Source organism: Numida meleagris, chromosome 2 (genome assembly GCF_002078875.1).
Source record: "Numida meleagris isolate 19003 breed g44 Domestic line chromosome 2, NumMel1.0, whole genome shotgun sequence".
In the NCBI taxonomy this organism is placed as follows: domain Eukaryota; kingdom Metazoa; phylum Chordata; class Aves; order Galliformes; family Numididae; genus Numida; species Numida meleagris.
Genome location: NC_034410.1, coordinates 38,728,167 through 38,743,747, shown reverse-complemented (window position 1 = coordinate 38,743,747; position 15,581 = coordinate 38,728,167). Strand labels below are relative to the sequence as shown.

The window sequence follows — 15,581 nt, the reverse complement described above, 5'->3', positions numbered from 1 at the left end:
GCCTTCTAGCACCTCTACTATTTAAAATATGTAATGTTTTGCCTCCTCTTTTATACTGATTTGATTTAAATTGCCTGTTGTGAGATTTGGACAGGAATTCCTCAAAATCTCGGGACTCACTGCTGCATTGTGCAAGAGTTCTGGCTTTCGTCCTCACCTGTTCTGTTTTACATTGTAAAAGATTTTTGCAGTCCTACAGCCCATCTCAAAATTATATTAGATACACGATGCTTAATGGACTTAATATTATAATTTGTCAAAATGTAAGAGAAACAGCCCTTACCTTAGCAAGGATAATTTAAGGTGGGAATAGCTCTTCCTGCAATACATGCAAAGTATGGTTTTCAGCTGGAACATCAATATCCATCTGCATGCCTTACAGTATTTCGTTTTCACTGATACCCCTGCTTAGAGTGCTCTAACTTACTCATATTCAGGACTGACAGAACTTCCATATTCTCTATTCTTAGAAGAGGCTTTGAAATTATTTGAAAATACCACTAGATTTCATCCTTACTGACTTCTTTTTTTAGATTTTTCACAGTCTTCTAGCTCTGAGTTCTTATGCATTTTTAAATGTAGATGTTAAAAATGTGTTTACTGCAGATTTTAATTATTTTTACAGTTTCCAAAGTACTTCACATCTGTCTTCCTAAAGTAGTATATATTGTACTGTCATATATATAGTGATCCAGTACTGCGACCACATGGTTTACAGGACTGTGAATGCTTTTAATTTCAATGACTGATTGTATTTTACACTCAAGCAACCTTTACAGAGGTTTCTCCATCCTTGCCTTCTACAGTGCTAATGCAGACAATTATATTCATATGTACTATTGATACTATATATTTATTATATTCATGATGTACTCTGTTCTCTTCTTCATAGTTTTTACCATTGTGTCCATTCACCTTCCATCAGGATGGATGTTAAGCAGCGTGCAGATGACTAATGCCTTCTGTGATTCTTCTTGGATTCCGGAGAGGCAGTGGTGTGTTTAGGAAAGTTAAAAAATAGAACCTTTCTTTTGAAAAGGTTGTACTAGAGGAGGAAGCTCAAAAGTATATACTCTAACTTGAATGGGCATGCATGATGGTCTCAACAAGCAATGAGCAAGCACTCCAAAATCTCCGTCTTACTTGGAGACAGAATGTTGTTGGTTATTGAAAGCTCCACTGAGACAAGCAGAAAATAGTTGTCAAACATCATTGTTATCAGTGTGCATTAGGCTGTCTTTCAGCCTAATTAATATTCTTTGTATTAGCATCCAAATTCCCTAACTTTTGGTATTTGTTGGCAAAAAAGAACAAGGGGCGATGGATAGATTTGATGCACCTGATGTCACTGAGAAGACACACATCAGTGTTTTGTATTGGTTATGTGATACATATTTTCTCATATTGCTGTAGCAGGCTGACAACTACGTGGCAAATGCAATTTTGGAGATCAGGTCACGGTTTATCAGGGTTGAAAAGTCATTTAGCCAATTGAAGGCATTGTTCAAAGAGCTCTTATAGAAAAAGTTAGTGTTAGCTTGCTGAACTGCATACAAAGCTTGTCAACTGTGTGACACAAGTCCTGAAGTGTCTGATTGTACAAATAACAGTTTCTTTTAAGGTATAAAATTTTTCAAAATGTTTCTCCCTGAAAAAAAATGTATTAACTACAGAAGAATTCTACTTCTTTCTTAATACCTCAAATGAGTGAGAGGAATTGTAGTAATGGAAGAAGTAATTGTAAGAGCAGCCAACTGTGTAATATAAAAATATTTTTAAAAGCTTATATTTTGTAATAAACTTGAGCACATGTTAAAATTAACTAACAGCAAATGGAATTGAGTACAACTGTTGCTCTTAAAAGTGAAAATTGTGGTAAAATATAGTGTTGGTTCTTTAAAAAAAGATCTAAAATTTCTCATCCATTTTTAGTTAATATAAAAAAAATGGAAATTTGAGTGAAATGTTAAAGGGAAAGGGGCTGCATGCTAGGTGTTTATAATGCATTAATCCCTGTCATATAAAACTGTTACTGTGCTCTCTACTGCACATAAAAAATAAACGGAGCCTGATTTTGACAAAACTAGGAAATATCTGTGAGGATTGTTTCTTGACAGTGAAAAGTGGCTCTTACTTAGTCTTCCTAGTCCTTTATGTCTACAAGGACATGCATTACTTCTCTCATGTTTCCATGTTATCTTCCTCTTCAGTCCCTGTTAATGTCTTCTCCTGGTCTTATCCTGCTGTGACTGAGCATTACAAAGTTTTTCACGCCTCCATGCGCAAGTCCATCAACCAATTAGTTTTAAGAGCACATGATACATATAGATGGCATAGCAGTGGGTTCAGACCTAGGTCAGCATCCTCCAAGCTTTCAGTCAATATGAAAAAAGTATGGGCCTACATTATCAGTTGTATCGATTTAGAGAGTAGATTTTTTTATTGTTATTTCTTTTTCAAACTTACTCCCAGCTGTGATCACTGTTGTTATTCTTCATTTCATTTTGACATTCACCACAGAATTTCTCACTAGGACAAACACTTTTAAACAAGAGCTGGAAGTGCATTTAAGTATAGGTCTCGTACTGACTCTTCATAGCTTTTTGTTGCACATCTTGCATATGCGTACTTTAAAACATTCCAGTAGAACTACAATTTTTACATCGAATCAGCTCCTGTTTTCTTCTTACAAAGTCTGGAAGGTTTGTGTGGAAATCTTTTGTTGGCCTTCTGTGGTGAGTCTGCCTTAAAAATACGTCTTACTTGTAAAGAAGCATAGAACACGATGGGCATTGTATTTTAATTGATCTAAAGTGTCAGTTTTTCTAAGTCCAAATCAAATAATAAGGGATTAATTATTACTGACTATATTTAACATAAATTGAAACAAATGTGAGTAAAACAGTAAAGTGTACATTAGAATGAATGCACCTTAGCATTTTGATGGAGGCTATGAATCGTGCAATTATATTGAGGATTTGGGATCACATGCAACTCTGTTGGCAGAAAAATGCAAAATGCTTTTCTGAAAAATGTGGTGTCTATTTTTTTTCCCCTCCACTGCCATCTCAAACAGATGAAACTGTTCTGTTGAGAACTCTGTCTCTTAATTTATAGCAAAGGGGGAGATTATACTAGTATCATCTCCTTAATTTTATTTAGTATGCTGATGGTTAAATCTGACTGTTCATCTGGATGCGATCTGTATCAGTCATGCATTAACTTGGTATCTTATTCTTGTATAATTTCTATTTTGTCCTTTATGATCACAGTAAAAATATAAAAGCATCATTATAATTAAAAAGATAAGTGAGCCAAAGATTTTAAAACAAATACAGCTTTAAATTAATATAAACTTTTTAGAATATTAAATGACATGGTACTAATGACTGTTAAAGCAACAGAAATCTGGAAGCAGCTCCATTCTGAATCTGCAGCTAGGAGGTAGTACTTATGTGCGAGCCACTGCCCATTCCTTCTGCTTCCCTTCTACTTTCTCCATTCCTTCACTCTTGTGAGGTAAATGAGATAACAAGCTCTGCTGTAATCTATAAAATCATGATGACATATTATTTCTAAAATATTTTCCTTTAGTAATTGGAATACACTGATATCAAAGCTACCCAGAGCGTGTAACAATATGGTATTCATTTGTTTCTCTAACAATATCCATATGATTCTGAAGCTCTAATGGTGAAATCCATGCTCCATTATTATTTATTTCAGCTAAAATTTCAAAATTTCTTGGAAGTCTGCTTTACTCACGGGTTTTAGTTAATCATGTTGAGTGTCATATTTACTAATGGCAAATATTTCCCTTGGAACTGTCAGGAATGTGTGAGATCAAAATTATTCAAAATGGTCGGTAGTTACTGAGTCAATGTTAAGTGCAGTTGTATGTTACAGCTGGCTTTGTTTTAAAGGGACACTGAAGTCCTGCTAGAGAACCACATAGCCACAAGTGCATTTTTGAATACTGAACAGCACAGAATATCATCAGTAAGAAAGGGAAGGTTTTACATATTCTTATTGCCTGTTGGTACGTAATTATCTCTACACCTGTCACTCCCTTTGTCAGCGTGATGCTTTAAGCTAATTTCCAACAGTGTCTTATGGCCCAGACCTTAGTCTCTAGTCTTAAGCACTTGTATATTTCTGCTGGTATCAAGTGGCAATATTAATTTGCTTAACATTAAGCATATGCCTAAACGCAACCAAATCATATTCTGGAAGAGCTTTTACACAGTGTTATCACAGAACTGAGTTGCCATTATACCAAACTATGTATGGCAATTACAACATAGAAAGACTTTTCTTTAGTTTTAGATTGACATCCAGAATATTCTGTTCTCAGATACACTTCTTTTTGTACATTCTTTGGAGATCTATATGGTAAGGATTCTTGTGCTGAGACAGTCCCTGTGAATTTAAATTGAAAACTACAAGCATCTCCCTGCAGATGTTAGGTAGTTTGATGGATCATGCATATATGTATAAAGGATTCTATCTTTTTTTTGTCACTGTTCACAAGAAAATAAAAAGTTGCAAAAATGTGAAGCTCACTGAAATGCATAACTTTGAATTCAGAGTATGATATATATGCAATTATCAGAGCCTTTACTTATCCAAAGAATTTCAAATTACCTTTATAGTCAATAAGCAGAGCTGATCTCAGGAGGAAAGCAAAGGTGCTGTTATAGCTCATGAAAAAAACCTAACTAGGCTCCCACATTAATTTCAGAAGTACTTCAAGCCTCTGACATATCCATACTTCTACAGCAGCCATTAGTGAAGATACCTCTAAAGGAAAGAACAAAACCAACAATCACTCCACCTCCAAACCCAGACATTTGCATTTCATAGAAGAGCCTGAATCAGAGGACTGACTAAGTAGAACTAAAAAGTGAGCAGCCCCAATCAGACATAGCCAACAACTCAAAATACACCTAGAGAGCTTTTCAGCTTCAATGACGTTACCTTTTACTACATATTGAACTGTCACTGTGTAAGAGTACCTTCAAGAGATATGAGCTAGGAAAAAAATTCAAACTATAAATAAATTGTTGACCTTCAGTGCGCATTTCAGGAGTTAAAATTTACCAGAAATACTGAATAAAAATCAGCCCACAGTTTTCACATCCTAAAATCAAACTATTAAAAATCAACAGATTTCATCTTTTCTGTAGAAATTACCTCTGCTGTTTCTACTTTCATTGAAGGAGGTTGATATTCTTGTAACTGCATATAATGTACTAAATATGTGTGCTGTGATACAAAACTCATTTTGAAATAGTTCTGATACTAAAAAAAAAAATATTTACTTATCCATCCTTTTCTCCCCGAATGCTAATTACCAGTAACAGATAGAAAGAAGGCTTTTAAAAGGTATTTCCTCTGTAAGTTAAAACAAATGCTATCTGAGATAAAAAAAACCTCAGTCTATGTTTATGTATCCAAAAAAGACTTGATATTTTAGAAGTAATAATTACTGTGGATAAGGTAAATGGAATCTCCTGAGTAACCAGCAGTGTTGATTATGAGTCTGCCAGGTGATTATTTCAGTATAAAATACAGGTGTTTTATCAATCAACGCTAAAAAAAGACTGTTCTGCTTTCCCTCTTTTATCAAATCTGCTGAACCAGATTGTTGTTAAAGGTCATCTCCAACCTGTGTTAACATAAAAAAGCTTGGAGGGTTTTTTTTTGACAAATTAAAAAAGAATTTTGCCCAAATGAGTACAAAATGAGGTGTAGAATTCTGAGCTAGACAGAGTACTATTGTGGAAAGATGGTCAAGAGACAATTTGGTAAAGTCTTTTTTTCAGTTTCTCTTTATTTTAATTGAACTATTGACCTTGCAAAAAATATTCAGCTTTTTATGAGGTTTTTTTTTTTTTGAGCGCCTTTTTGTGCCTGAGCTTTGAAACATGTATGATCAGACTCAGCTTCTCTTAGAGGCTGCTAGGTTTTCTAACTCACCGTGCTGGAAAACACACCAATCTTGGGAAATCAAGCTAATGTCTCTCAGCTGTGCAGAAAAAGTGTGAACAGCTCTGTCAAATGAGCTACCCCCATCTTCTTTTTTGCAGGCAGCATCTTATACTTGAGCAGTCACTTCACATTTGCCATTTGAGCAGTTGTGATATAACTGCTGTTTTATTGCCGATAGGAGAGTTTCTGTGAGGAATCAGAAGCTGGTCTTTCAGCTACCCTGGCCAAAAAGGGTTTTAGTCACAGGACTCTATTACTGGTGAATGAGTAAAGAGTCCTGACAGGATAACAAGAGAATATGAACACATAGCTCTGGCCTAAAGGTTGCTAATTGACCAAATGGTAATACGAGAGGAAGTATTTTTCAGCCTTGAAACTCTTTACCCCCAGATAAGTATATTAAATGCCATCAGTTAACCCTTTGAGTGCAATGACCCAGTGCTGCCAGGGATGTGTCTGGTATGATAGACCATCATGCTTCCTAATCAGTGGTGACGTATAGAGTACAGTCATAGGTCCAGATCAGTGTTCCTTTGTTGGATGCTAAGATGTCTCTGGGCATTTAAAAGGTTAAACACTAAATTGTAAGTGTACAGCAGCACTGGCTTAAAAACACATGAAGAAATGAAATAAATCAAAAGAGCAGTCAAGAAAGAAATTATAACTAAGTAAGGTGAAGAAAAAAAAATCTGAAGGATTTTTCTTTGGGATCAAGTAGATACTTTTTTGTTGTTGTTTTATTAGATTTCTTCTCTCCAGATTGTTTCCTAAAGAGTGAATATATTTTCTGAGATAACTCCAGCTTACCATAGTAGTTCCTTACCATACTTGTATCATGAATATTACTAAATGTGTAGAAAAATATTAAAGCTGTTAGGTCAAGTGGGGGTAAATTTATGAATAACAAGTTGGACTTCATAAAAAAAAAATTCCATTCCTACAAGCTTAATTTTTGTACTTTTTTTTTTTTTTGTGGTATCTTAGTCTGTTAATTTACAGGTAGAGTATTTCTGTTTTATTCTTCATTGGTGTTTTTCCTCTGGTCAAACAAACAAACAAACAAATAAAAATAACCTACAATGGAAAGTTCTGTCTCAATCTATGTGAGAAGAAAAAGACATTCAAGATTTCACCTTTGTTGTCTTGAGAGATGTTTGAAGTCAAAATTGTCCATTCTTGGAGGTAAATACTGCCCTCTCATCTTAGCAGAAACTAGAATCTTCTTTGTACTTAGATTACGTAGGACTTTACCTCTTGTCAAATTTCACTGAAATTACTGGGATTACTCATCTAATATGATACCAGTCAGAAGATTCAGAGATGGCAAACTCAGCCATGTGGAACCTGTAGTCATTTGACAAAGTAGTCATTTAACTACTTCACTTTGTCTTCACTGACATAGAGGTATGTATTTATACTGTACTGTGTCATGACTAATTCTCACGTTCATGGAGGGCATCTTACAAATAAAGTGCATATGGCCACCAGAAAACATTTCAATTGCCTTGAGGCACCTCAAGTTTTTACGTTAATGAAAGTTTACAAACGGATTGTTTCTTACTCATCCTAAACTGTCCAGAAATTACCTTTAGGGAAATTATATAAGCCTGTAGCATAATAAATAACTAACATAGTGTTAAGAGTGACTATAAAATTTAAGATCATTTTGTTTGGAACAGGCAAGAGATTTTTAGAGAGAAAATAAAATATCTCATTTTTATAATTGCAGTGTGAGTTTTTTTCATAGGATAACATCAAGCCTTATAAACATAGAAAACAGCAACTTATAAGATATGTTGTTGAGTCTCAGATGTGAGATGTGTTATGCAGGCTTACCAAAACCAACACTCCCCATCTGAACTATTTCAGATAGCCACATGCTGGTTCTTTGGGTAAATACAAAAAGCTGAGTTAGAAGGCAAGGATTCCCCTGAGATTTGCAGTCATGAGACATCATAGGCTTTGCATGGTGTCTTTGAGCTTGCAGAGCTGGTACGGTAATGAATATAGCATTGTCTCTTAAAAAGGAACATCAAAAATGTAGGGAAGAGAAAGAGAGATTTGAGCAGTGAGTAGCTGACTGCATTACATGGCAGTGCACATCAGCAGTCGTATCATGTATACTATATTTAAGCTTCTCATAAAAAATCCTTCTTTCAAAGCAGCAATCACTCATTTTTTGAACACACTACACTATATTAACTCAGACTGCAGTAACATAATTCTGTGCACCCACCACTGTCTCCAGTATACACACTGTATGATTGCAGCCTGATCTGCAAATACTAAATGGCAATCTAGCAGGGGATATTCTAGAAGAGGTCCCTTGGTTACATACCTGTTGAATACACTGCAGGCCTGTATGTACTTGGACCCAAACTAAAACGCAGCATGAACCTGAAGTCTTCTCAGTGTACAGTTGACAAATTGGGATTTGAGTGCTTGGCCAAACCCTGGAGGGTCTATATTGTCCAGTTTCCTGCCTGTGTTCATTTTGGTTTCTTGTAGCTCAGTATTGACACTCACAAAAAAGTTTTTGCCTGCCTGGAAACAGGAGAGGAGCATTCCAGGTGGGTATCTACACTTGAGAGCTCACCAGCTGCAGCTTAGTTGCCACCACTACTTATTGTGTAGATACATGCCCATCCCCTACAAAACACAAAATTCAGTATATGTACCAAATGAAAACCAGACATCCCACCTACAAGGCAATATTTTGCTAGTGTCTCACTGTCTGCTTTGCTTACCATATTGCACCTTACAAGTGTAGATTGATGAGATATGTAGTTTCCTGCCATGCAGGTGCTAGACGTGGTTGACTTGGAAACATGCTGATGATGCAAATGAATGATAGCATTGTATTAGTATCCATGTTGCTTTTAACCTCTAAAAAGGGTACATCTCATGTCTTTAGATTACTAATATTCAATAAGGATATTGACTTTTTCTTTAAATTCTATTTTTCATATTAAAAATATCTCTGCTTTAAATGTAACTGAAACAACTGTTAGAATGGGTATTTTCTAGGAGGAATAAAAACATTCCCATTTTGAAATGTCAAGATTTAAGCAGAACCAATTTGATTTGTCTTGGTTTGTCTTGTATACTCTGAACTCCAGAGCTTCCTGAAAGCTGTGTTTTGCCTTCCCCAGTGGACATGCACTACTAAGGTTCCTTTCTTCCATGAGACATCAGAGCAGGTCAGTCGGAAGTCATACTTTTTATATTTGTTTTAATCAGTTTTGGTTTCTGCATTATAATAAATTTAATCAGATTATGGTTACTTGATCCCTAGGGGCTCAACTCTAATTTGCTCCTATTGCCTGGTCTTTGGTTAACTAGATATAGACATGAACCATTCCTGGCAGCGTTCCCTACACATTAGTTTAAGAAGCCATCATTTTTGTAACCATCACTCTTGCCTTCATTCAATCACACCTTTGAGATTTCCCAATTATACAAAAGGTAGAAATTCCTCATATCAAATTCCAGTTTCCTGTGTATGCCATCTTTATCCCATCATGTAGTGCACATCATTCTGAACTTTCTCGTTATTCCTGCGGGTTATTCCTGCGTGATGTGTGTGTACATGCAGATGCCAGTGAAATCTTTGTGCATGTACTGTACCTTGCTCTCACTATAGAGCTCTTTGTCCATCACTGCTTTGAAAATTTTTAACACAACTCACAACTGTACACTGAACATTCAGATCTGGTTTTTACATCTTTCTTTTAGCCTTATTTTCTGAGAAAACAAGACTGTCACTGTTTCCCAGGGAATATGCATGTGTGTTTGTCTCCCTCCCCTGAACCTGTTGACCCACTTCAACCAAATCTTACAGAAAAAGTCTCAAACTGTATAGTTCACTTTGCCTGAAACAAGGCATCTGAGAGGTGTGAAAGACCATCAGTGGTCTACAAGTCAAAGACTGCAGTGTGAATTCAACTGAGATTATAACCCGCAGGATTCATACAGGAAAGTTGATTTAGAAAGACCTAACGTAAAATAAGCTTTAACTACTGATAAAACACAGTACAAAGACAATCCAGGAGATATTATTTCTACTTTATGTGAAACTACTAAGATGATGTAAAATGTGAAAGATTATTTCCTCAGCTTTTTTTTTTATCCTTTCTTGTTAAGAACATTGCACTAGAAAGAAGCATTTGACTGCTGGGTCTGATCCCCACTAACAGTGGAGATCAAACTGTGTAATCCTTTTAAAGGAACTGGCCAAGCTCACATATGGAATAACAGCGTTTACTGCCATGCATTTTGCTCTACACTGGACACATCTGATGCATTGCAAGACTTAGTTGATAAAGTGAGAAAATACTATATAGTAAGGCTTAGAAATGCTTGGTTTCTGTTTACCATTAACATCAATTTAGACCAAACATTTAAGATGGAAGTTTGTTGTGTTGTGCTTTACGTACTTCATTTCTGGGCTGAAGTTCAGTCACAGGAAATGATTAGAAAACAGGGAGCTGCAGGAATAATAGAGATACTTACAGGGCACAAAACAAACACTCAAAATATATAGAACTCTATATGTAAGGATAAAGTAGAGATTTGAAAATACAGTGAAAATTGTATGATTAAGGAGGAAGAAAAAAGTTAATGGTCACTTTACATGTAATATGATACAATAGTCATTGCTTAATTCCTTGCTTTTTCTGGAATCTCAGTATTCAGAAAAAGAAGTCCAGATTTTAAAAACTGTTTCTTATTTTCATCACTTCTTTTTTGAGCCTTTGTTTATGACACAAGTTTATTTTTTTCTGATATATTTTAATGTTTCCTGAACCAAATATAATTAGCAAACATGAGGTGCTTTGTACTTTAGTTTTCTTTTTCCACTGAGTGAATTGTTGAAGAAAAAACATTCCTGTTTCTCTTAGAACAGCCTGATTCTGCTGACTTAATTAGTGTTATTCCTGATTTATAGGTGTTAATATGTTTATTTTCTGATAGCGTTTATAAAAGATCTTAACACAGTAACTGCCATTTTCTGCTGCATTTATTATTTCTGATTTTGTAGTCAGAAGTTAACTTTTCTATCCTACTACTTTACTCGCTGTGAAACTTTCATAATGTTCTCTTTTCTCTTTCAGATGTCTCCCCTTGCAAATCATAAATCTACCAAACTTTTTAACTTTCATTACCTCTTCTATCTGTCAGTTCTCCATTTGTCTTATTACTTTGCCAAATTTATTCCTGATTTTCCAGGTTTCGATAAACAAATTTCCAGGCATACACAACTGAAAACTGTACACAGGGCATTATATTCTGTTCAGCTCTTATCATCATCAAATCACAGTTTATCTGTTCCCCTGAACACATAAAGTGAATTCAGATTCCCACAGAAAAAAAAAAAAAAAAAAAAGAAAGTGATTCAAGAATCACCTACTATTCATAGGTAGAAGGATGAAATAGCCCACATGAGGAAATACAAAATGGAGGGAAACACTAAAATGTTGCCCAGAAGCTTTCAGAAGCCTGGGACTTCATAACACATGAGAGAAGCCAAAAGGCTCATGTGTTTGTTTTTTCATCTTACCATATAGAATGCAAAAGGACTTTCAAAGCATTAAGATCTCTTACGACCGCACAGCATGAAAGACGATTGTTGTAACTGCCAGGCCTCTCTGGTATTAATCTAAAATTCAGAACTCAAGAAGATGGGTAGCAAGTTTCTGAAAAAGTCTGCTGCATTAGACATCTAGTTCTATCATATTTGAGGCAGATTGAGTATGCTGGTACCTCTCCAGTTCATCTGTGAATTTGATCAGATCAAAATGATGGACATAGAGAGGGAAAGTCACAGAGAAAGATGGCTTAATTTGCTTAACTATTACAATAATGTAAATAATGATATTGTCATACATAATTTCCATTCAGTGATGACCACTTGTGTTTGGAAGATACTGATATCTTACTAAGCTCAAGAAACACTACAGCTATTTCGGGCTGTTATCAAATAATGTTTTAAAAGTTTATGAATGCTATTTCAAGGCTCTACTTTAACCTTTATTTCCAGTTTTAAGGCACAAACTATTCATTAATGCAGTGAAATCAGTCTTAGCTGTACAAGGTACTGGCAATCCAACACTCTTAGGCGTACTCATTCACTGAGCACTCAATTCAAAGCCAAACAAGAACAAAAAATAAACTCAAGGGAAAATCATGAGGATGTGAGGGACAATTTAATCACAAGGCCTAATCTCATTACCTCTTGCACATGTTTTAATTCCTAAACATGCAGGTAGACCTATAGTGCTATCATTTGCATGATTCACCAAATAACTGCATTTGTCAAATACACCTTTTCTGTGACTCTCTGTTATATGAGAAATTAATAAAAGTACATTGGCTCTATTAGCAATGTATTTCTCTTCCTTGAGCTTTATCGAGAGTTATCGCGCATTATAGTTTGGTGACAGTGCTAGAGAAAAGTGAAGACAGAACTGACCTCTCATAGCATTTTTGTGACCATGGGGCTCACACAAGCAGCTTGGCATCTGCCGGCACATCTTTAGCGAGTTGGCAGCCCCAGCGCCCTTTGCAGGTTGCAATCAAACCTGCCTTCTACAGCAGCCTCTTTCTGGCTGATTAAGTTTAATGTAATTTTAATTAAAAACCACAGTGTCAAAGGGTTTAGCTGCTCGAGAAATGAGCACAGATTGTGGCACAGTGGCAGCAGTCACTTGGAAAATGGAAATGCATCCTGACAATATTGTGTAGGGGCCAGATAAACAAAGCTGCAGCTACTGTACCTTGCAAAAAGCTGGGAGAGACCATCATTGCAAGAAACCTTATTCAAAAATAAAGTATAGAGCAGTTCTGGTTCTTGTCTTTTAGCAATTTCAAAGCACATCTCAGCAACTGAGTAGTGTAATAACTGACAAGAATTAAATTCAGCCTTTCCTCTACCTTTTTACATTAGCACAGTGAGATATATAAATGTAGATTTCATTTTCAGTCCTTATTTATTTTGAGCTGCAAAAGATTTGCTTCATGCAGTAGACTAATACAACTTTTCTCCTTAGGCTATAATGAAAAAAAAAATCCTGAGACTAGAAATTTTACCAATGCTGAAAGCAGGGAGTGTTTTGCTTTTATCTGCTTCCAGCCTTTCTTGTCCCTTGAAGCAGATCACAATGAGATTTTAATACTTTACATACTGCAGACATTGAGCAACATTTGGAGTATGACCAAAAAAATCACTCCACTGACAAAAGGTTGCATCATATCTGCAAGGTTTAATTTCAGCAAGTCCAAGTATACGTAGAGATATTGTTAATAAAGGTTTCCCAAATAAGTATATTTTACTTTCTTAGTTGCCGTATTTTTAAGTAGAGAAAATTGCTTGGAAGTTATTAAATGCCCTCATCTTGGCAGAAGTTGCTAGTTTTTAAACCTGTCCTTTGAGTCACATATTTGTGAAAAGAAGGTTTGATCCAAAGTCCACTGAGATCAGTGGAAAATCCCCAGTGAGTTAAGCTTTGGATCAGGTCCTGAGAGGTATACAAGAAAATAGGTAGGTATTGCAGCAGCATTATTCACAGGAATTCCTTTCATCAAGAAGCCTTTTTATTATTTGTAAATGCTACTGATTCTCCGGGGCCAGAACCCCAGGAGAATTCCACCTAGTGACGTCAATTCTGTAGAGGAGAACTTCCTCCATCCCCTTTTAGGTTTGTGGGACATTTTTGAACAGATGGAGCCTATATAGGTGGGATGGGTTCCATCTGAACAGAAGGGTCACAAATGCACCGACTGAGAGGATAGACAGAGCTATGGGGGAGAGTTTAAAGGAGTGGACAGGGGGATGGGAAGTCTGTACAGAATCCAGCAGAGAGGAAGAAGCAGCTAAAATAAGCAGATGGGTAGACAAGGGGAAATATTATTAAGGACTGAAATATGTAACACACCTGCAGAAAAGAAAAGAAGGTTGAGAGAGAAAATCAGAAGACAGAACTTCTGTCACAATACAGTTAGGAGTCACAGAAGAGACTTGTTTAAATGACGTGCATAAGAGTTCAAACAAATAAAGACCATTTTAAAAATAGTAATATTTTATGAGAATGATTCTCCTGAGTATAGTGTGGTTGATGCTGATACTAGAATGTATTTATGGACATTGAAATTTCTTTGCTACATAGGGGGGGAACATGATGGAAAGCTCAGTGAAGGCCTGAATCGGGCCTCATATACTGCAATTTATTGACAAGTAAAGCACCCAGAACATAAATATATGAAGATATGATGGATTTTCTGCCTCCAAAAAGGACAACAGAAGCACTGAGGGGAAAAAAAAGATACAGAAAGAAACCAAAAGTACATCACATCACAAAGTCTTAAATTCAGACCACCCTAGAACAAACAAACCAGTGGAATAACATAAAAAATATATAACTAACTTGAATAGGAGATAACTTGCACAGTTTGATTGAAAAATAAAAACTGAACTTCATCAATACAACTGAATACATTTCATTTCCAATTACACTGATCGTGGATCTAGATGGAAAAAGATTGTTGAATATATTTCCATTGACCAATATTTCACATACTTGTTTAAAGAGGACACGCCACCTTTAGCCTAGCATCACTGTTACCTCAAACAAAATTTAGATAAATGTTCCAGCTTTTATTTAGTAGTGGTTATGATGTGATGATAAGATTAACTTTTTTTGTATAATTTCATCAAATAGAGTACATCTCCCATAAAGTAGCCATTAAAGCTCAAGTTGTTTCATATTAAGCAGTGCTCCTGTCCACTACAGCTACTATTGTCACTTTAAAAATAAATATGCAGTATTTTGTTTGTTTTTAAATAAATGCTTTTAGCAGAAAATATTTATAACTTGTAATTACAGATTATTCTGAATTACTGAAACTTCAATCAAGCCCAAATTTAATTCTAGACCTTATAATGGACCAGAAGAAACCCAGATCAGAGCACAGCCAAGAATTTAAGAAAGGTAAGATATCTTCAATCATTTGTAACACATTGCTATGTGCATTAGAACCTTTTCCTTGTGGTTATTATCTCAGAAGTCCTTAGGGCACCAGAAACACTCATCTTTGCTTCTCAATTCTTGCTGTGCTTGTGAACAAAGTTCTAAGGATATTCCATATGAAAACATGCAAGTGGTGCTTTTATGATCACCAAGGGAAGATGTTTCCCTGAAGCCTTTATATGTTTTCAGGAAAATTCTGAGCATCTGCCTGGAGCCCATTTGAATCATATATGCAATTCACCTCTACAAGAAAATCTGACTGTGAATCTAAAGGAAAATGCCCAAAGGGTTACATGGCATAACAGCAGGATATATACATCATTTCACTGGCACACATGTAATCTGGTTATTTAAGACACTAGATTTAGATGCTTACATGTAATTGTACAAATAACTGGTGATATGGAATGAAGCAATGAGATAATTAATGACTTAGCAACAATAGGTATTTTAGAATTTCTGAAAAGTCAAAATATTTGACTTTCAAATCAAACTGAAGAGGAATGCTGCTATTACCTCATAAAGAATGCTGGGATAAAAATAGATATTTAATATCCTTTTTCA

At 35.5% G+C, this 15,581-nt stretch overlaps 1 long non-coding RNA gene across 1 annotated transcript in view; it reads left to right on the top strand.

The window, feature by feature from the left end:
- LOC110393407 overlaps positions 1–14,978 on the top strand; it is a 48,266-nt gene extending 33,288 nt beyond the window's left edge. The window contains exon 3 of the long non-coding RNA XR_002434996.1: positions 14,874–14,978. This is a non-coding gene — a long non-coding RNA (uncharacterized LOC110393407). The remainder of the gene's footprint in view (positions 1–14,873) is intronic.